We start from the raw sequence: 6,000 nt of genomic DNA, 5'->3' as shown, positions 1-6,000 counted from the left end.
TACAATTTAAAATTCTACATAGGGTCTATTACACCCGCACGACACTACATAGAATCCAGAGGGCGGATCACCCATACTGTCTGAGAAATTGTGGGGGGGAGGGTACGCTGTTCCATACATTGTGGGCCTGCCCAAATATTCAAGATTACTGGAGGAGGGTTACACGCATGATGGGCCAGACCTTGCACACCTCACTTACACCTGATCCCAGAGTCAGCCTATTGAATGTATGGGACCCGACAGACCTGACACAGTATGGAAAGAGATGGGTAATTATTGGGATGATGTTGGCAAAACGTGACATAGCACTGAATTGGGGGGCGAGTAATACCCCGACCCTGACTCAATGGAGTAGAAACATGGACATGTTAATGATTACTGAAAGGGCTGTTTACCAACAGAGACGTAACCCACGAAAATGGAATAAAATATGGTCGCCATGGAATGTATATAGGGGTGAAATCTGTGAGCCACTACCCGAGGATGACGATTCTGATAGCGAAGGGGAGGATGAGGGGTTAGTGTGAAAGGGTGGAAGGGGGGTTGGGGTAGGGACGCCGGATAAGACGGGTAGCATGAGCCTCGCGAACGGAAATGAGATTGATTTCAGTTTAGAGATGTAACCGAAGGAATGTCTAGGGTAACCTATACTCTCGCAAAGTAGTACGTAATTCTATGCAAACAAGAAATTGTCAAAACCCTGTTTGGTTGTTAAGTTGTGAAACTGAAAAATGCTAATTTGAAAAGTTGCGTAAGTAGCTGCGGACGGCTGAATGTTGATGCCACGCAGTCGAAAGGAATACCAATGCATACATAAACTGTCTTTGCAACAATAAAAACAAATTTAAAAAAAAAAAAAAACTGCCGTAAATACAGAGTCCGTCCCGACCTGCACCCCGGTACGCGACAAACACGACATGAACCCCATCGTCCGTGTCATACCAGTCCTGTACGCCCACCACCTCGTACATAGAAACCGACGGCGCAGACGGTGAGTACAACGAAGTCAAACATACCTGTATGTGGTGCCACACGCGCACATCCCCATCAAACGCCTGTAATGTCGGGGTACGTAGCGACACACGCTACCGCATATCACCAGTGTAATAGTCAGAAGTGCCGCACCAACATCATCGATCTCGGGGTACATTACGCTACCGCATTTCACCAGTGTAATAGTCAGACGTGCCGCGCATACGTCATTGATTTCGGGGTGCGGTACGCTCCTGCATATCACCAGTGTAACAGTCAGACGTGCCACACCAACATCATCGATCTCGGGGTACAGTACGCTACCGCATTTCACCAGTGCAATAGTCAGACGTGCTGCACCTACGTCATTGATTTCGGGGTGCGGTACGCTCCCGCAGATCACCAGTGTAACAGTTAGACGTGCCGCACCAACATCATCGATCTCGGGGTACAGTACGCTACCGCATTTCACCAGTGTAATAGTCAGACGTGTGGGACATAAGTCTGCAGTCTCAGTGCAAGTGTAAGTGAAGTGTAGAAAACATACCCAGGAGTGCCCAGCATCAGAGTGTGTGTGCGGCTAAGAGCCCCACCAGTGCCCAGCAGTGCCCAGCATCAGAGTGTGTGTGTGGCTAAGACCCCCACCAGTGCCCAGCATTGCCCATCATCAGAGTGTGTGTGTGGCTAAGACCCCCACCAGTGCCCAGCAGTGCCCAGTATCAGAGTGTGTGTGTGGCTAAGTCCCCCAGCAGTGCCCAGCATAACAGTATGTGTGTGGCTAAGACCCCCAGCAGTGCCCAGCATAACAGTGTGTGTGTGGCTAAGACCCCCAGCAGTGCCCAGCATAACAGTGTGTGTGTGGCTAAGACCCCCACCAGTGTCCATCATCAGAGTGTGTGTGTGGCTAAGACCCCCACCAGTGCCCAGCATTGCCCATCATCAGAGTGTTTGTGGCTAAGACCCCACCAGTGCCCAGCAGTGCCCAGCATCAGAGTGTGTGTGTGGCCAAGACCCCCAGCAGTGCCCAGCATAACAGTGTGTGTGTGGCTAAGACCCCCCACCAGTGCCCAGCATCAGAGTGGGTGTGTGGCTAAGACCCCCAGCAGTGCCCAGCATCAGAGTGTGTGTGTGGCTAAGACCCCCACCAGTGCCCAGCATAACAGTGTGTGTGTGGCTAAGACCCCCACCAGGGCCCAGCATAACTGTGTGTGCATGTGGGGGGTGAGGTGGCGGGTGCCGCCATGCCGGCGTGGAGCTTCCAGCTTCAGCTGTACTCTGGCGATGAGGCGGGTCCAGTACCGGATGTCCTGACACCTCTTCTTGATGTTTCGGAGCCTCCTGCGAGGCCCCCCCTCTCTCCTGACAGCCCTGGCGATGTCCAGCCAGATGTCACCCTTCTCATAGGCAGACACCAGTCACAAATGTAAAGATAAAGAACATCAGTACACCTGGTCCATGTCCCAAAGACACACATATGCACAAAAAACTTGAGGACAACAGGGCATAGGATGATGAACACACTTGCATCATTGTCCAGGACTATGTGGGCTGTGAGCAAACAGAAAAGCACTACATGCCATTGAAAGGCTACAGATGACATAAGGGGTGCAAACCACTCATTCTGCATGGCACTCACTGAGCAATATCTGCCACATCAGGGTGCACTGCAGCACGTTACATGCAGTCACACACCCCACTACAACAAATAACCCTCTTCAGACAATACTGTGCACACCGGCACTCACTCCAAACAACATTGCATCTCTGAAATATACATACACAATGGCTGTAGTGTCACACACACAACAGGTGCACACTCCAAGGTAATGCACACATCACTCACCTGATCCTCTGGTCTCCCATACAGCTTGCTGTAGTTAGGCAGGAGGGCATCCAGCAGGGCCTTGTTCTCCCCCTCACTGAATGCAGGTGTCCTCTCCATGCTCAGCTAATCAGGGTCCAGAGGATACAGAGACAGCAGCTGTGTTTACCACTCCAATTTTGTGCAGGCAAGTGCCCTCCCTCAGCCACATGCTGCCTTATATCTGTGCTGCTGAGGGTCTGTGAGTGCAAGGAGTAGTGTGTGAAAGGCCAGAATAGTTTGCATCCTATGTTCCATCCAATCTGATGACACATAAGGCCATGACACTCATATGCATGGTTTGAAAAGTGAGCCAGAGCTGAACAACAACTTTTGCAACATTGTATACTTTAGCCCAACTGAATTTTCCAGATCACCTGTAGGACACTCTCAAATCTCTGTAACCATGACAACCTGGCTGCATTCCAATCCTACCACTGTTCCCCTAGATGTTCTGTATGTATTTATTTATGAATGAACACACAAGTACGGTGCGATTGCCATCGCAAATGCAACTCATTGAATGGTGAAACGATGCATACACACGCACGTACGATTGGGGTACGCCTTGCTCGCGTATGGCTACAATGCATTGGGGAAACGTGGCCTACACACACACACGTACGATTGGGGTACGCTCTGCTCGTGTATGGCTACAATGCATTGGGGAAACGAGGCCTGCACACGCACGTACGATTGGGGTATGCTCTGCTCGCGTATGGCTACAATGCATTGGGGAAACAAGGCCTACGCACGTACGATTGGGGTGCGCTCTGCTCGCGTATGGCTACAATGCATTGTGGAAACGAGGCCTACACACGCACGTACGATTGGGGTACGCTCTGCTCGCGTATGGCTACAATGCATTGGGGAAACGAGGCCTACACACGCACGTACGATTGGGGTACGCTCTGCTCGCGTATGGCTACAATGCATTGGGGAAACGAGGAAGAGGCCTACACACGCATGTCCCGTACAGTGCGTCAGACATGCTCAAGTGAATGATTGTGTAGGCTATGTCCATGACCTCATACATGTCAAAATTGGGAGAGTGAACCTTGTAAATCACATGGCAGGGATGTAGTGTACACTCATGTTGACCATGTGGATGTATACATCTGCATGGCATCCTTCCATCAGCAGGCCCTAGGTTTGGCAGACAGTGATGGAGCACAGGAAATGTCATCTTGTGGCTCACTTGATGTGTGAAGAGCCGTTGAGACATGTCAATGATCATGGTGCACATGTGTATCACATACATACAACACTTATCAGCTGAGTAACGTCTGCAACATATTGTGATGCACATCAACACTGGAAGGGCACACCATTCAGTACATGGAACTGTCACATCATGACATTGACATGCCCACTGTCACAGATGTGAAATTGATGCACAGCATGACCCTGTGTGACCACCTCATGTGTGTGCCATGTGCAACATTGTGCATGCTGATAGCATATGAAATTAACAGGTCAGTATTATATTCCTCCCCTTACAATATCCACAAGCGTCAGACTGGATCTGCAAATCTGTGCCCAGCATTACCCTTGTGTCTCGGTAGGCGACGTCTGTGGCTCCGCGTGTGTCGTCGGCGTCGTGTGCGCCGTTATGACGTTGTCTGAGTACTCAGACGCAGCCTACGTGTGATGACGTCAGGTCCGATTTTTTTCACACCAGCAGCGCAGTTCTGGTATAAGTGTCACCGTAGTTATTTAAATTCGAAACTTTGTACAATCACTATTGCTGATTTCACTTTAATTTTTCGAATCTGGACGGTGCTTATAGGGATGTCCGGTGTCAAGCCTGTGAGGATTGCGACCGACTGATGTCGGTGACTGACCCTCACCGTCGGTGTCTACACTGTCTCCACGTCAACCACGACAACAAGAGCTGCTCCGACTGCCGGGCCCTGACTTTGGAATGTAAGCGGTAGTGGTCCAGCAAGCGGCTCCGACTCCAGCAGTTGGCCTGCACTGCAAGAGGTCATGGTCTGGACGGAGGTTGAGGTACCGGGCGTGGGGTTTGAGCCATCAGAGCTCCGGGAGTCAACATCACCCCTCTGTGGCAAAGCCGTCTGCAAAACACAAGAAGTCAGAGAGGTCATCGCTCTTCCAAATCCCCACGATGCACGTGCAATGCGGCAGGGGATTTGTGTGACACCGCCCACACGGCTCCGTCAGAGTCACGGGCATCGTAGCCTGCCCCACAACCTCCGGTCCCTAGCCAGCATGCAACGCAGGATGAGTTTGAGCGCTTCCTCATGGCCATGATGTCCCTCACTCCTCCGACGGGCAATGCCGCGGCTTTGGGCCCAGCGGACACGTCTGGGGTCCCTAGTGGGTCTGGTGCTTCTGGCCCGACGCTGACTGGTGCATTGGCTCAGACGGCGCAGGCGCATTCGGCCCTGCGCCGCTTGGCCACACTGGATCCAAAACTTGATTCTGGTCCTCGCTGGTTGACCTCACGCACTCATCGTCTACAGTCCCCCAGGTTTCACCCTCAGCACCGTCCTAGGGTGGTGCCGTCCCCAATACCACACTCTAAACCAGGGGTACTCATAGTACGGCCCGCGGGCCAGTGGCGGCCCGCCTGGCCTTCACTGGCGGCCCGCGGACCTCTTTACCATACGAGTCATACACATACTCGTGTATGTGCAGGAGTTCCTACCTGTAAACAGAGAAGATGGCCGAACGCAGGGGCACACGTAGTGAATACGTTTTCACAACATTTGCTCCTGCGACCATCTTCTCTGTTTAGGCTTGCCTCTCATTGGCCTGAGCTTCAGAGACGTCACACACGGCGCGAAGCACAGACCCTTTAAAAGTCAGCTGTAACTAGCGCTGTTACAGCTGACTTTAAAAGGACCTTTTAAGAAGCTTTCTGTGTCTCAGTCGACGTCCTCGCAGCCCCGGAGAATCTTCAGCATCACTCTAGTTGCAGGTATGTGAAACGCGGGCAGTACTATGGCTTATAACTGAATGTTAAATGCATTTTGCTGAAACATCCCATTTCCGGCTTGGAGGGAAGGAATGCCCGCTTCTTATGTGTAAAGGTCATATTGTCGAGGGCACTGAAATACAACCGGCAGTTGCATAATGTGGCAGATGTATGGGCTGCGCCTCACCTCACTTGCCTCTTACCCCTCACTCCTGGCCTCTGACCC

Source organism: Lissotriton vulgaris, chromosome 2_1, assembly GCF_964263255.1.
Source record: "Lissotriton vulgaris chromosome 2_1, aLisVul1.2, whole genome shotgun sequence".
Taxonomy (NCBI): Eukaryota; Metazoa; Chordata; class Amphibia; order Caudata; family Salamandridae; genus Lissotriton; species Lissotriton vulgaris.
Note: the sequence above shows the minus strand (reverse complement) of the source record.